Source organism: Aquarana catesbeiana, linkage group LG12 (assembly GCF_042186555.1).
Source record: "Aquarana catesbeiana isolate 2022-GZ linkage group LG12, ASM4218655v1, whole genome shotgun sequence".
NCBI lineage: Eukaryota > Metazoa > Chordata > Amphibia > Anura > Ranidae > Aquarana > Aquarana catesbeiana.
The window spans coordinates 11,885,360-11,900,778 of record NC_133335.1 but is presented as its reverse complement, the minus strand read 5'-3'; the positions used below and the strand labels follow the sequence as shown (position 1 = coordinate 11,900,778).

Here is a 15,419-nt window from a genome sequence, read left to right as displayed (position 1 = left end):
ATCAGTTTACAGATGCTGGAATTAGTAAGTATCGCTCACTCTGTTTGCTCGGGCATTAGAAACTCTATTGTGTTCCAGGCTAATGAGCCAAATCTATCATCTTCGGCTCCATTGCAATGCTCCTCCGTGTATAAATACCCAGTCAGCAGGGATTCCAATCAGAAGACAATTCGCCATGCTTTCCACACTTCGGTTTTATTCGGTCTGGTTTGAGTGATGTCATATGAATGAAGCTTTATACATGCAATAACGGTTGGCACCAAACCAGTTGGCATCCAACTTGTAAGCGTTGGGACAATTATGTTGTGACTGCAGAGGGGCTGTGTGATGGGAAATATTCCTCAGAACTAAACACTATCTTCAGCTATGTGATTCTGATGGTGGAAACAAACCTGGACAACCTAATCCATCAAAAGTTTGACTTTGACAAATATCACTTCTAAACTGGACAAACCAAATAAGAACCATTATCCACAGGAAGTAATGCCGCGTACACACGAGCGGACTTTCCGACAGAAAAGGTCAGACGGAACGATTCCGTCGGACATTCTGATCGTGTGTGGGCTTCGTCGGACCTTCATCTGACCTTTTCTGTCGAAAATTCCGACAGACCTAGAAATAGAACATGTTTCAAATCTTTCCGACGGACTCGATTCCTATCGAAAAATCCATTCGTCTGTATGCTAGTCCGACGGACCAAAGAACGACGTAAGGGCAGCTATTGGCTACGAACTTCCTTATTCTAGTCCGGTCGTACGTCATCACGTTAGAAACGATCGGACTTTGGTGTGATCGTGTGTAGGCAAGTCTATTTCATTGGAACTCCGTCGAAAAGTCCATCGGAGTTCAGTCCGACGAGAAGTCTGCTTGTATGTACGCAGCATAAGGCCGTATTCACACCTGAGCGTTTCAAAGTCACGTGTGTTTTTACCGCGATTTTGCTGCGTTTTTGTTCAGGTCACCAATGTGAAAGGCAGAAAAACACCTGTAATCTACCCCAAAGAAGCTCATGTTCTTTTTTGAGCTTAGGGCGTTTTGTTTCAGGTGACAAAACGCTCAGATGTGAACGGGTCCCGTTAAAATGAATGGGATTTTGCTTGTTGGGCGTTTTTTTTCGAGCGTTTTATCAGCTGAAAATGCTCAGGTGTGAATGCAGCCTAAAGAAGCATGGTAGTCCAATACTAGTGTAATGTATATTTATAGGCAAAACATTTTTCCACTTTGGACTGAGTAAGGAAAGATTAGAACCTCTGTTGGCTTTTTTGTGTTTACCATCCATGTCCCATTTGAAAGATTTACCTTCACTTTCCCTTACCTGTTTGGAGAGTTCCTTGGTCTTCATGGCAGTGTTTGGTTAGTGGTGCCTCTTCCTTAGGTGTTGCAGCCTCTGGGGCCTTTCAAAAAAGCTGTGTCTATGTAATGACAGATCATGTGACACTTAGATTGCACACAGGTGGACATCATTTCACTAATTATGTGACTTCTGAAGGTAATTGGTTGCACCAGAGCTTTTTATGGGCTTCATAACCAAGGGGGTGAATACATACGCACATGCCAATTATCAGTTTTTTTTTTTATTAAAAAAAAACCCATTGAACTAAAGGTTATAATGTAACAAAATAGGTAAAAAGCCAAGGGGGGGGGGGGGGGGGGATACTTTTGCAAGGCACTGTAGATAGAAAAAGAAGTGAAGGAGATCTCTCCAAAGTGAGAGAGATCCCCTCTTAGATACAGCAGGTAAAATAAGTATTGAAGACATCACCATTTTTCTAGGTAAATCTATTGGTAAAGGTGCTATTGTAATGAAACGTTCCCCACATGACGGTAACAATCCATACATACAAAGACACCAAAACAAACACGTTCAGAAATGAAGTTCTGTGTAATAAAATGGAAGTACACAGGGAAAAAGTATTGAACACGCTAACTGAAATGTATTTATTACTTGGTACAAAATCCTTTGTTGGTAATGACGGCTTCAAGACGCAGGCTCCTGTATGGAGAAACTAGTCACATGCATTGCTCAGGTGTGATTCTGGCCCATTCTTCCACACAAACAGTCTTCAAATCTTGAAGGTTCCGTGGGGCCTCTTCTATGAACTCTGATCTTTAGTTCTTTCCATAGATTTTCTATTGGATTCAAGTCAGGTGATTGGCTGGGCCATTCACTGAAACCAATTGAGAGTGCCCTTGGCTTTGTGTTTGGGATCATTGTCTTGCTGAAACGTCCACCATCGTTTCATCTTCATCATCCTGGTAGATGGCAGCAGATTTTTATCAGGAATGTCTTGGTAAATTTTTCCATTCATCCTTCCTTCAATAATATGAAGTTTGCCAGTACCATATGCTGAAAAACGGCCCCACCCACACCATGATGTTCCTATCTCCGAACCTCACTGTTGACCTCCAAACATGATGTGTATTATGGCATCCAAAGAGTTGAGTTTTGGTCTCATCTGACCAGACTATATTCTCCCAGCATTTCACAGGCTTGCCTAAATGTTGTGCAGCAATCTTTAAACGAGCTTCAACATGCTTTTTCTTCAGCAATGGAGTCTTACATGGTGAGCGTGCATACAGGCCATGGTGGGTGAGTGCACCACTTAAGACCCGTACACATGATACGAAAACCGGATGGAAAAATTTGTACGACAAGCTGTTTGCCGATTTACGGATCGTCAGTATGGTGCTTTTGACAGTCGCTTTTACTTTTTCAACAGGCAAAAGCTGGATGTGCAGACTATAAAATTTTTGTCAGACTCAACGTCCGATTTTAATTTCTTTAGTGCGGTTTTCGTACGAAAAAAATTGTAAGGGCAAGACTACACATGCTCAGAAATGAAAGAACACATACAAAACTATTCAACACATTACGTCACTTCTGACGTTGTATTCTGTTGTACGAAAATTTTCGGATTGTGAGTAACCTCTTCACTTTCGACATGAGACTAGCATGCCACAAAAAATGGACGTTCGGTTGTCCGAAAATCTAAGCGTGTGTACGAGGCTTTATTGTTTTCTTCAAAACAATTGTACCTGCTAATTCCAGGTCTTTCTGAAGCTCTCCACAAGTGGTCCTTGGCTCTTGGACAACTCTTCTGATAATTCTTTTCATTCGTGACAGAAATCTTGTGAGGAGCACCTGGTCGTGGCCGGTTTATGGTGAAATTATGTTTTTTCCACTTCCGGATTATGGCCCCAACAGTGCTCACTGGAACATTCAGATGTTTAGAAATCCTTTCTGTAACCAATGTCATCAGTATGTTTTGCAACAATAAGGTTGAGAAGGTCTTGAGATAGCTCTTTGTTTTTACCCATTATGAGATGTTTCTTGTGTGACACCTTCTTAATGAGGACATCAGTTGAGACTGAACCAGCTGATATTAATTTGTACTAACAAGGGGCAGGTTTGCTTTCTAATTACTGATAGATTTCAGGGGTTGGGGAGCCTTCACTGCAGGAAGAACACAGTGACTATTGCTAGGGACTATAGTCACTGCCAATAATCGCATGAAGAATGCAACATGCTGGTTGTACTCAAGCTGATCGACTAATCAACTTGGGCACAATCAGGTTGCCCATACATGGTTCGAATCTCGGCCAATCTCTGCTGAACTGGCTGAGATTCAAACAATCTTTGACCAGCTTAAGAGTCTAAGCCTACACCAAGCAATCCAACGAGACAGCCCCCCCCACCCCAAGCATACAACACGTGATTGACAGCCGCAGCTGTACATGTTTCCCTATGAGACCGTGCAGGGGTGGGTGTGTAATTTCCTTCCATTCATGTCTCGGATTACACTCAGTGCTGTGCAGTGTGTGATGTCAGACCCCCCCACCTCTGAAAGCTTAGGGATGATGTGTAAAATGTGTGCTTTATGAGGCTGTACAGGAAAGGCTGCAGATAAACAGGTACAACTTATGTAGGTGGATTTGTTTCATCTCTGTGTATCACCTGAGGCCAGTCACTTCACTGGGAATATGTGTTTTACTGATTGCTGTATTGGAGAGGAGGTGCTGTTACACCTCTAGATAATGATCTGTAATATCTGTCCTTGTGTCTGGAGGCCGTCTACATTTTAAGTATCTACAATCCTGATAATCTCCTTCGTCTGATTCCAGAAGCTGCAACATGTGACAGCGCGTGCTAAAATTGGCATACTTTACTGTAACATGTGATATTAATTGATCATTAGATGGAAATGTTTCCTGTGCTATTAAGTCATAATTTTCTTCCCTTGCAGTTTTCACGTCTAAGTCGCCAAGAGGAAATGTGGATCATTAGAGGTGATAACCAGCTTCTCACTCATCTGCTACTACCAAGTACAGAACTGCTTTTCGCACATTCAGCAGATCGCTTGACTTTCTACAAGCTACAAGGCTGTACATGAACGGTCTCCCATGTAGCTCCTTTGTCCGTTCCCAGGTGACCCCATTGGATCTTACTCTGGTTTTCGCTGCTCTTCACACACTGACATTTGTATCCTTTAGATCAGCCTTTCTCAACACAGAGGAACCCCTGCTAATAATGACTATATCTACAACTCATAATACATTAGTGTGATGGTCAGTGGGAAAAATGCTCCTTACACTTGTGGTCATTGAGAAGAATTACCCCCTTACAGATAGCTAAAAAGATCAATGGTGTCAGTGTGAACTTGTCTGAGAGGCAGAAAATGCTCAATGCTCAAAGAACCCCGAGCAACCTTTGGAGGAACCCTAGACTTCCATGGAACCCTGGTTAAGAAACCCTGAATTAATGTGATGGTCAATGGGAAGCATGTTCCTTAGACTTGTGGTCATCGGGAAGAATTATCCCCTTACAGATAGCTAAAAAGAACAATGGCGTCAGTGGGAACTTATCTGAGAGGCAGAAATTGCTCATTACCCAAGGAACCCCGAGCAACCTCTGGAGGAACCCCAGGCTTCCATGGAACCCTCGTTGAGGAACCCTACTTTAGAGACATTTCTCTGTCTCACCCACAGGGTGGTATTCCTTGTAGACATCACTTCTATTGTCTGAGTTCTACCAGGTGAATGTGTAGGCCTCATCTGATGCAATCTTCAGATGTAGGTTCTTCAGGCAGCTGTGCCGCTCCAGGTGGGAATGATTTCTCCCTTCAACCTTGTGGTGCAAGTCCAGTCCACAGCCTGGATAACAGCCAATGGTTCAAGAAAGGTTGACCGCACTCTGATTATGACTAAACAAATTTTGATTCATGAAACCTATTAGTCTTGCCATGCCTGCATAGAGGTCTCATGATGTCTTATGATGTATCTTTATGAATTTTTATCTTCAATGAAGTAATCGTCACTGCTTCATACCTGGGAGTGCGGTCAACCTTTCTTGAACTATTGTTAGAGAAAGGTTCCTGACGAGGAGGGAAAGTATAGAAGAAAAACAGCAACAGGCGCCTCTTAGCAAGATTATATTATATATATTTAATAGCAGATATGTATTAAAAGCACTCACATATAGTGACTTATTAGTCCGGCGCAGGGGGTTCCAGTAGAAGCCATAGAAGATCTCTGCGGTATGTGATGGAAGGAAGCCTGGTTCCTCTCTGCTGTCGGCTCATGTGTTCGGTGCAGCTTCCGGCATACGGGAATGATCCAAAACGAGTCTTGCAACTCCGCCAGGCAGTGAGAGGGAGGGCTGGAATGCAGAGTCAATAGTATGTGCTGTACTGCCGTTAAGCAACGCGTTTCAGAGCATGCGCTGTGGGGCGCGCTCCTTTCTCAAGCTCCTCAAGGGAAAGTATAGAGTCTGTGATTCCTTTGAACATCTGCCCGATTGGGCACAAGATGGTCAGGCCACATTATGCTCTCTTTACAGCAGCTGTCAGTCCAGAATCCTCATTGCTGTAAACCGTGAGTGTACCCCGGCTGGGCGGATGCCCCCCACCCGCGTTCCATTGTGAACCATTACTGCATTCTCCAATACAAGTTCTTGATTGCACGCGTCTGTGTGAATTATTGTTATTGCACCACACTGCACTCCACTTAAAAACCCCAAAGGTGACCGAGTCCTGTATCCCTCAGTCAACTCCAAGTTAAGGATTTTAAGGAGAGTACAGAAATCCTGTTTTTGCACAATAAATAGCAAATCCTTTCAAGCAGCATGCAATTTTAATGACCCTCAATATTCGGCCTCTTCCACTCCCTTCTATAGACTTAGTGTTATTTATTATTGAATCCAATGGTTTTTGAAGCTCCATGAATTTCCTTTTTATGCTTGCCGTATCTGCCAGTGGCCACATATTTCACAGCACTTTGCCTTTTATTTTTTTGAGGTCTGTATAAAACTGCAGCTGGATGGTGTGTTGTTATCACCTGGGGACTGCAATCCGTAAACACGTCTCAGACCTTCAGGTCCGGGAGCTCTGTCTTATGATCCATGCCTTTTTTCTCTCGCTGTGAGATGCCTACGGCCCGTGTCTCTGTTATTTGGAAAGCTGAAAAATAAAGACAATAAAAGCCATCAGTGCTTTTGCTCTCAGGTAGTGGTCAGTCACAAGCTCTATGTATTTATATCTGAAGAAAAGTGCGAAATGTGCATAGTTTTTTTTTAATTTTCTCACCTTTTTTACTGAGGCATTTCAGACCAGGAATTTCTCTTGTTGTTATAGAAAAATATCTGCATGGAAGTATGTAAAGCTTAACTTTTTTTTTTTATATAGTTTTGGATAAAATGTGAAAGGGTTGGATCCTCACTCAGGAGAGTGATAATGATCCAAAACACAAGGCCAACTCGACCTGTCATTGGCTACAGCAGAATAAAGTGAAGGTTCTGGAGTGGCCATCTCAGTCTCCTGACCTCAATATCATTGAGCTACTTTGGGGAGATCTCAAACGTGCCGTTCATGCAAGACAGTCCAAGAATTTACAGGAACTGGAGGCTTTTTGCCAAGAGGAATGGGCAGCCTTACCATCTGAGAAGATAAAGAGCCTCATCCACAAATACCACAAAAAAGTTCAAGCTGTCATTGATGTTAAAGGGGGCAATACACGGTACTAAGAACTGGGGTGTGTAAACTTTTGATCAGGGTCATTTGGGTAGTTTCTGTTGTCATTATGATTTAAAAAGAGTAAACACAGTTGATTGATAATAAATGGCTTCAACCAAACACTAACCATGAGTGAAAGAAAAGTTTTTGTGTTATCATTCATATTCTCTGAAAAATGGCCAAGAAATCATAAATTCTGCCAGGGTATGTAAACTTATGAGCACAACTGTAGTCATTCTTTTCCCCCTTGCTATACAGGATTACTCCTTTTAGACTTCTATCACCAGAACAGATTTCCCTTTGGAAGATACAAGCTCGCCTCTTGTTCTTGTGACAACTCAAATACCAGTAATTTGGATTTCCCATCAACTGCTTCTTATCAGTAACAATGGTCACCTGGACCAACAGAGAGGATGGATCTCCTGAGTGAGGAGCCAACCCTTTCACATTTTATCCAAAACTATACACAGAGTCCTGACCTCAACCCGATGGAACACCTTTGGGATAAACTAGAGTGGAAATTGCGAGCCAGGCCTTATCCAACATCAGTGCCTGACCTCACAAATGCGCTTCTGGAAGAATGGTCAAACATTCCCATAGACACACTCCTAAACCTTGTGGATAGCCTTCCCAGAAGAGTTGAAGCTGTTATAGCTGCAAAGGGTGGGCCAACTCAATATTGAACCCTACGGACTAAGACTGGGGATACCATTAAAGTTCACGCGCGTGTAAAGGCAGGCGTTCCAATACTTTTGGTAAGATAGTGTATCTTTCCTCTCCAGTCACAAAGAAACACCGGGCGGGCTTCACAGAGGCTATCACAGAGATCAGGTGACCCGCAACTGGGAGTTCCGGGTCCCTATCGGGACCTGGGGCTCCTGCTGGAAGGCTGGCGCGCTTCCAGCACAAAGACAGATATGCCACAGAAAAAAGCCCAGTCTAATGGGGCCGCATATATGCCTACTGTCAGCGTGAAGGGGTTCATATGGTAATTTTTTGATATGAGATTTTAGTGATTGGGTGCACATCGACTTTATTAAATGGAATAGTTCCTTTTTAATAGCAGATTCATAAAGAACTCTAATTGGAGGAAGATCTATATAGGAAGTCCCCGGAAAAACAGAGCCTAAAATGCAGAGCTGATGGTGAGGAGTAGGTGTGTTATAAAAGCTCATCGTTTTAATATTTCTCTCCTGTTTTTTTACATCCCCTGTAGGGCCAACGTATTTCCCCGCTCCCCCCCCCCACAACAACCAGATTAGACAGACACTTGTAAGGTTTGTGTGACTTGTTTACCGCATCATCCTCAAAGTGCTGTCTTTAGTTGTTTGAATTCTTTTTATTTGGCAGATGCTCAAGGAGCCGGCGCTTTTTTTTTTTTTTTTTTTCTTCTCCTGCCTCGCTAACTTCCCCATCCTGTTCACGAGATGGATTTCATGTGCTAGAAATAATTGCTTCACTATAATGAGAGGAAATGAGATTTTCTACCCCAAAGAGCACTGAGAGTGTTAAACTGTTCAAGACATTAACTGATTGGGTGTCGGCGGTTTCTCTCCGCTGCGACGTTACGCTCTATTTTAAGTAGACAACTGTTTACCGATCACAGCTAATTTCGCTTTTAAAACCTACGTATTAGTAAATGGCAGGGTTGTTAAGTTAAAGGCTGCGAGGTGAACGCTGTTTGGATTTGTAATTGTCAGTGTGCTTAAGGATAAAGTATATGTTACTTAAAAACCTCGTCAAGCTCCTCTCCCTCATCCCTACAAGAATAAATCCAATAGTATTTATATCTTAGTGATTTGAAAACACTAAATTATCAATATCACCTTTCAATCCCGGACGAGCCCCCCCCCAGAACTAGCACTGTCTGTACTCCTGATTCTAAAGGCATCGTGTGATGAGGGGGATCTATAATAATGGTGTTCTGTAGTCAATGCATGGGACGGGGTGTATGCTCATTGTTCAGCTTGGATGGAGTACAGCCTGCTCTAAGCACAGATCATTAGCTTTCAGTGCCTGAATCTCTGCGTGGTGAGCAATCATAGAAATGGTAGCTTTTGGAATATAGTATGTTCTTGGAGAGAATATATTAGTGTTTGGCATTAGTTTACAATGTAGTACTGGAGTATAGAGTAGTCCTAGGGTTTACAATTGGGCAATGGTGTCAACTCAGGTTTAGTGTTGGGCATAGTAGTCCTAGGTTTGGTTTTTGGCATTTGGTGATGGAGGTGTGTTAGGTTTGGGATTACACTTAGTTAGGTGAGATGGGGTAGTCTTATGTTTAGTGTTGGGCATTAGGTGACGGAGTCATCTAATGACGCGTACACACGATCGGAAATTCGGACAGAAAAACACTGATGAGAGCTTTTGGTCGTAAAATGCGACCGTGTGTATTCTCCATCAGACTTTTGCTGGCCGAATTCCAGCCAGCAAAAGATTGAGAGCATGTTCTCAATTTTTCGGTCGGAAAAAGTTCCTATCCGAAAATGCGATCGTCTGTAGCAATTCCGATGCGCAAAATTCCTACGCATGCTCGGAAACAATTCGACGCATGCTCTGAAGCATTGAACTTCATTTTCTCAGCTCGTCGTAGTGTTGTACGTCACCGCGTTCTTGACGGTCGAAAGTTCAGCAAACTTTTGTGTGTATGCAAGGCAAGCTTGAGCGGAATCCCGTTGGAAAATCATATCTTTTTCCAACCAAAATCCCGATCGTGTGTACGCGGCATTAGATTTAGTGTTGGGCCTTATGTGATAGAGTAGTCTTAGATTTAGTGTTGGGCTTTAGGTGATGGAGGTGAGTTAGGTTTAGGAATGGACATTGGATGATTAGGTAGTATTACATTCGGTGTTGGGCATTGGGTGACGGAGTAGTCTTAGATTTAGTGTTGGGCATTTTGTGACAGAGTAGTCTTCGCTTTAGTGTTGGCCTTTAGGTGATGGAGGTAAGTTAGGCTTAGGATTGGACATTGGATGATGAAGTAGTATTACATTCAGTGTTGGGTATTGGGTGTCGGAGTAGTTTTAGATTTAGTGTTGGGCATTAGGTGACGGAGTAATCTTAGATTTAGTGTTGGGCATTAGCTGATGGAGTAGTCTTAGATTTAGTGTTGGGCATTAGGTGATGGAGTAATCTTAGATTTAGTGTTGGGCGTTACATGATAGAGTAGTCTTCAGTTTAGTGTTGAGCTTTAGGTGATAGAGGTGAGTTAGGTTTAGGATTGGACATTAGATGATGGAGTAATATTGTATTCGTTGTTTGGGCATTGGGTGACAGCGTAGTCTTAGATGTAGTGCAGGTCATTGGGTGAAGGAGTAGTCTTAGATTTAGTGTTGGCCATTAGGTGATGGAGTAGTCTAAAATTTAGTGTTGGGCATTAGGTGATGGAAGTGAGTTAGGTTTGGTGTTGGGCATTAGGTGATTAAGGCAAGTTAGGTTTGGGATTTCACAAAAGATGATGAAGTAGTCTTATACTCTGTGTTGGGCATTGGGTGACAGAGTAGTCTTAGATTTAGTGTAGGCCATTGGGTGAAGGAGTAGTCTTAGATTTAGTAGTTGGGCATTAGGTGATGGAAGCGAGTTAGGTTTAGGATTGGACATTAGATGATGAAGTAATATATTCGGTGTTGGGCATTGGGTGACAGAGTAGTCTTAGATGTACTGCAGGCCATTGGGTGAAGGAGTAGTCTTAGATTTAGTGTTGGCCATTAGGTGATGGAGTAGTCTTAGATTTAGTGTTGGTCATTAGATGATGGAGGTAAGTTAGAATTATGCCCCGTACACACGGTCGGACTTTGTTCGGACATTCCGACAACAAAATCCTAGGATTTTTTCCGACGGATGTTGGCTCAAACTTGTCTTGCATACACACGGTCACACAAAGTTGTCGGAAAATCCGATCGTTCTAAACACGGTGACGTAAAACACGTACGTCGGGACTATAAACGGGGCAGTGGCCAATAACTTTCATCTCTTTATTTATTCTGAGCATGCGTGGCACTTTGTCTGTCGGATTTGTGTACACATGATCGGAAATTTCCGACAACGGATTTTGTTGTCGAAAAATTTTATATCCTGCTCTCAAACTTTGTGTGTCGGAAAATCCGATGGAAAATGTGTGATGGAGCCTACACACGGTCGGAATTTCTGACAACAAGGTCCTATCACACATTTTCCGTCGGAAAATCCGACCGGGGCATTAGTGTTGGGCATTAGGTGATGGGGGCAAGTTAGGTTTAGGAGTGGACAATAGATGATGAAGTAGTCTTATATTAGGTTTTGAGCATTGGGTGACAGTAGATTTAGTGTAGGCCATTGGGTGAAAGAGTAGTCTTTGATTTAGTGTTGGGCATTCGGTGGTGGAGTAGTCTTAGATTTAGTGTTGGCCATTAGGTGATGGAGTAGTCTTAGATTTAGTGTTGGGCATTAGGTGATGGAGTAGTCTTAGATTTAGTGTTTGGCATTAGGTAATGTAGGCAAGTTAAGGTTAGGATTGGACATTAGGTGAGTAATCTTACATTTGGTGATGGGCATTGGGTGATGGAGTAGTTTTTGATTTAGTGTTGAGCATTTGGTGACAGAGTAGTCTTCGCTTTAGTGTTGGCCTTTAGGTGATGGAGGTAAGTTAGGCTTAGGATTGGACATTGGATGATGAAGTAGTATTACATTCAGTGTTGGGTATTGGGTGTCGGAGTAGTTTTAGATTTAGTGTTGGGCATTAGGTGACGGAGTAATCTTAGATTTAGTGTTGGGCATTAGCTGATGGAGTAGTCTTAGATTTAGTGTTGGGCATTAGGTGATGGAGTAATCTTAGATTTAGTGTTGGGCGTTACATGATAGAGTAGTCTTCAGTTTAGTGTTGAGCTTTAGGTGATAGAGGTGAGTTAGGTTTAGGATTGGACATTAGATGATGGAGTAATATTGTATTCGTTGTTTGGGCATTGGGTGACAGCGTAGTCTTAGATGTAGTGCAGGTCATTGGGTGAAGGAGTAGTCTTAGATTTAGTGTTGGCCATTAGGTGATGGAGTAGTCTAAAATTTAGTGTTGGGCATTAGGTGATGGAAGTGAGTTAGGTTTGGTGTTGGGCATTAGGTGATTAAGGCAAGTTAGGTTTGGGATTGCACAAAAGATGATGAAGTAGTCTTATACTCTGTGTTGGGCATTGGGTGACAGAGTAGTCTTAGATTTAGTGTAGGCCATTGGGTGAAGGAGTAGTCTTAGATTTAGTAGTTGGGCATTAGGTGATGGAAGCGAGTTAGGTTTAGGATTGGACATTAGATGATGAAGTAATATATTCGGTGTTGGGCATTGGGTGACAGAGTAGTCTTAGATGTACTGCAGGCCATTGGGTGAAGGAGTAGTCTTAGATTTAGTGTTGGCCATTAGGTGATGGAGTAGTCTTAGATTTAGTGTTGGTCATTAGATGATGGAGGTAAGTTAGAATTATGCCCCGTACACACGGTCGGACTTTGTTCGGACATTCCGACAACAAAATCCTAGGATTTTTTCCGACGGATGTTGGCTCAAACTTGTCTTGCATACACACGGTCACACAAAGTTGTCGGAAAATCCGATCGTTCTAAACGCGGTGACGTAAAACACGTACGTCGGGACTATAAACGGGGCAGTGGCCAATAACTTTCATCTCTTTATTTATTCTGAGCATGCGTGGCACTTTGTCTGTCGGATTTGTGTACACATGATCGGAATTTCCGACAACGGATTTTGTTGTCGAAAAATTTTATATCCTGCTCTCAAACTTTGTGTTTCGGAAAATCCGATGGAAAATGTGTGATGGAGCCTACACACGGTCGGAATTTCTGACAACAAGGTCCTATCACACATTTTCCGTCGGAAAATCCGACCGGGGCATTAGTGTTGGGCATTAGGTGATGGGGGCAAGTTAGGTTTAGGAGTGGACAATAGATGATGAAGTAGTCTTATATTAGGTTTTGAGCATTGGGTGACAGTAGATTTAGTGTAGGCCATTGGGTGAAAGAGTAGTCTTTGATTTAGTGTTGGGCATTCGGTGGTGGAGTAGTCTTAGATTTAGTGTTGGCCATTAGGTGATGGAGTAGTCTTAGATTTAGTGTTGGGCATTAGGTGATGGAGTAGTCTTAGATTTAGTGTTTGGCATTAGGTAATGTAGGCAAGTTAAGGTTAGGATTGGACATTAGGTGAGTAATCTTACATTTGGTGATGGGCATTGGGTGATGGAGTAGTTTTAGATTTAGTGTTGAGCATTTGGTGACAGAGGTGTGCTAGCTTTAGGATTGGACAATAGGTGATGAAGTAGTCCCAAATTTAGCATTGGGCATTTGGTGACAGAATAGTATTATATTTAGTGGTGGCAATTAAGTGATGGAATAGTCGTAAGCCATGGCTTACTTGTTTTTCTTTTTATGATTAGCCAGCGGGCTGAACAAAATAAAAATGAATGGATTCCTCCATCTACACAAGCAAGATAGATAGAGGAATCCTCCCCACTAGGACATTATATTCTGACAGCAGAGGTTTAGTGTTTGGCATTTGGTGACGGAATTGTGTTAGGTTTATGATTGGACATTAGGCGATGGAGTGGTCTTACAGTTAGTGCTGGGCATTAGGTAATAGTCTTATGTTTAGTGTTAGGCATTAGACTATGGAGTAGTCTTAGGTGTAGTGTTTGGGTTTAGGTGACGAAGTAGGGTTAGTGTTTGGGTTTAGGTGACGGAGTAGGGTTAGTGTTTGGGTTTAGGTGATGGAGTAGGGTTAGCAGGGATGGACTGGCCATCGGGACTACCGGGAATTTCCCGGTGGGCCGATGGCTCAGTGGGCCGGTTTACAGTGACAGCACGAGTCTCTGTGCTCCTCTGCTTATGAGAGTAAAAGCAAGGACCTGCTCCACTCCTCCCACACATCCACAGCCAATCAGTGTAACCCTCCCCAGCCCGCCACATTTGAATACACAGGTGCTGGAGTGGGGCTGAATGGGAGCATGAGGAAGGAGAAACACACAATATCTGAAGCCATGAGATACAAGAAGGTATGACCACAGCTACAGAAAAATCAGTCCTGCAGCACACAGAGCGCTAGCTGAATGGAAACCAGATCGTGGGACTCGGGAGCAATGTCACATATACACTGGCTGCTGTGTCTTCCAGAAATCTATGTACTTTTTTTTTTTATAGCTGCCTTTCCTGCACACTGATAAGATCAGTATTCTCTGTCCAGTGATAGTGAGACACATGGCTGGCTGTTAACCATTTCAGCTTCTTTTCAGTTATTTAGCCAGAGATCTGTGTGTGCTGCATGGTTTCTGTGATGTTTTTTGGAAGGATTTACTGCTAGTTCAGGCTAGAAGCTAAACAGACCCATTAACTGTTTATTGTCCTCCATTAATACTGACCAGTTCACTGTTTGTAAGACAATTTGTATTTTGGAAATTGGATGTGCTGCTGTCTTCTGTCACATGAGTGTACTTTCAAAGGACGATTACTGACCTGATCTTGCAGCGCTGGTTTAAATAGAGTGGAGCAACCCTGTGATACATTACACTTTTGCACTGGGTTCAGCCATAAATGCAGTCTCTGACCATCTCCTGTAGTATGTCTGCAGTCTCTGACCATCTCCTGTAGTATGTCTGCAGTCTCTGACCATCTCCTGTAGTATGTCTGCAGTCTCTGACCGTCTCCTGTGGTATGTCTGCAGTCTCTGACCATCTCTTGTAGTATGTCCTCAGTCTCTGACCATCTCCTGTACCATGCCTAGCTTATATACTGTTTTTGTGCGTGTTCAAAAAAAGTGGGCCAGTGTGGATAAAGTCCAGGGCCGAACTTTTGTCCCAGTCCAGCCCTGAGGGTTAGTGTTTGGGTTTAGGTGATGGAGTAGTCCTAGGGTTAGTGTTTGGGTTCAGCAGGTTATATTTTAGGGTTCAGGTTAAGGCTTAGACCTGGTGTTTAGGTGAGGTCTAATTAAGTGGAAACATTACAGTAAAATGTTTTTGAGTTAAGTTAGAGGTTAAAGCAAACTTGTACTTTGCTCATTTAAGACAAAGAAATAGGTGTGTTTTTAATCTGTCCCCTCCCTCCCATACTTGTCTTTCTTTCACTCCCCAGCTGCACCGTTCAGTAGCAGATGGAGTATGTGACTGATATGAATGGGCCAATCAGACAATGCTGCTGGGGGGCTTCGATGCTTCATTTTCAGGTTTAGGTCAAAGAGACATAGTCTGAGTGGTAATTGCCATTTGTACATAAAAGTACAACTATATTAAATTGTAGATTGCACTGAATTGAAATCTCCAATATTTTTTAACTTCCCCATCAATCAGCTCTCCACCTCCCCTTTGTAATGAAGATGAGGAAAGGGAGTTGTTTGTAGTTCAAATCATGACAGCAGCCTAGTGTGACAATGCTAATTCTCCATAGATA

The 15,419-nt window shown here is 42.8% G+C and overlaps 1 long non-coding RNA gene across 1 annotated transcript in view; it reads right to left on the bottom strand.

Annotated features, from left to right (window-relative positions):
- Nucleotides 1–5,484: 5,484 nt before the first annotated feature.
- The window catches only part of LOC141113897 (uncharacterized), a 78,941-nt gene continuing 69,006 nt past the window's right edge, over nucleotides 5,485–15,419 (bottom strand). The window contains exon 4 of the long non-coding RNA XR_012236828.1: nucleotides 5,485–6,455. This is a non-coding gene — a long non-coding RNA (uncharacterized lncRNA). The remainder of the gene's footprint in view (nucleotides 6,456–15,419) is intronic.